Genomic DNA, 926 nt, shown 5'->3' with positions numbered 1-926 from the left:
TATTTCCCATTGCCGAGGACTGTTTTCCGTATTATCCCGTGATAATCTATCACTATTTAGCCAATTCCCAGACCTTCAGTCCCGTGATCGCCCAGGTCCCTTTGCAGGCACCTCCGGTCTTTGGATTCCTGTGTCCTACGTCTCTGTGAAACAGATCACAGGCACCCCGTAGGTCCACGTTCCTCCGCAAACACAGTCTCTGCAAAATCTCGCACAGACGAGCCCCGGTCTCTAGATTCCTGAGTCCCAGGTCTCTGTAGAAAAATCTACAGGCACTCCGCAGGTCCCCAGTCCTCCGGAAAGACGGTTCCCGCAAGTCTTTTCTTACGTGGGTTCGGTGCACCGAAATTACTCGATCGTTAACCATCCCCACTGCCTCGGCCACACCCCTCCTTTGTTCTCCTGAGCCTTCCGGATATCACTCGCTCAAGCCGCGTGGGGCGACAAGCAAGGAATCAGGGACTGCCGTACTCGGCAGGGTGCACCTTCTCCGATGTCCTTCCTCAGCCCCCCTCGCGGCCGGAGTGTTGATCGGACGAGCCCCCAAGTTTGTTAGAAACGAAAATCGCTTCTCAATAATCGCTCTAGACAAAATCAGGAAAACAAAGTTTTATTAGCAAGTCTGCAGAGTTGGGCACCCTTCTGAGAAAAAGGCGCCCCGAGGCTAACAAAGTTTCTCATTAAATACAGCACAAGTCCCTCCCCTCTTTGGCTCTAAACAGTCACGAGGTTCACATTCTAAACCGTCAGTATTTTTCCATTCTGCACCCTTATCACAAAGTCTGCAGCAGATGTCTCCCGAGTTGTTTTTCTACCCTGTAGTCTTATCAGTCAAGGACTTATTCTTCTCTGTCAGAGTTAGTCGTCTTATCAATCAAGGACTTGTTTTTCTGCTCTGTCAACGTGAGTGGTCTTATCAATCCGTA

The sequence above is a fragment of the Chiloscyllium plagiosum genome, unplaced genomic scaffold, assembly GCF_004010195.1.
Source record: "Chiloscyllium plagiosum isolate BGI_BamShark_2017 unplaced genomic scaffold, ASM401019v2 scaf_9208, whole genome shotgun sequence".
Taxonomy (NCBI): Eukaryota; Metazoa; Chordata; class Chondrichthyes; order Orectolobiformes; family Hemiscylliidae; genus Chiloscyllium; species Chiloscyllium plagiosum.
Note: the sequence above shows the minus strand (reverse complement) of the source record.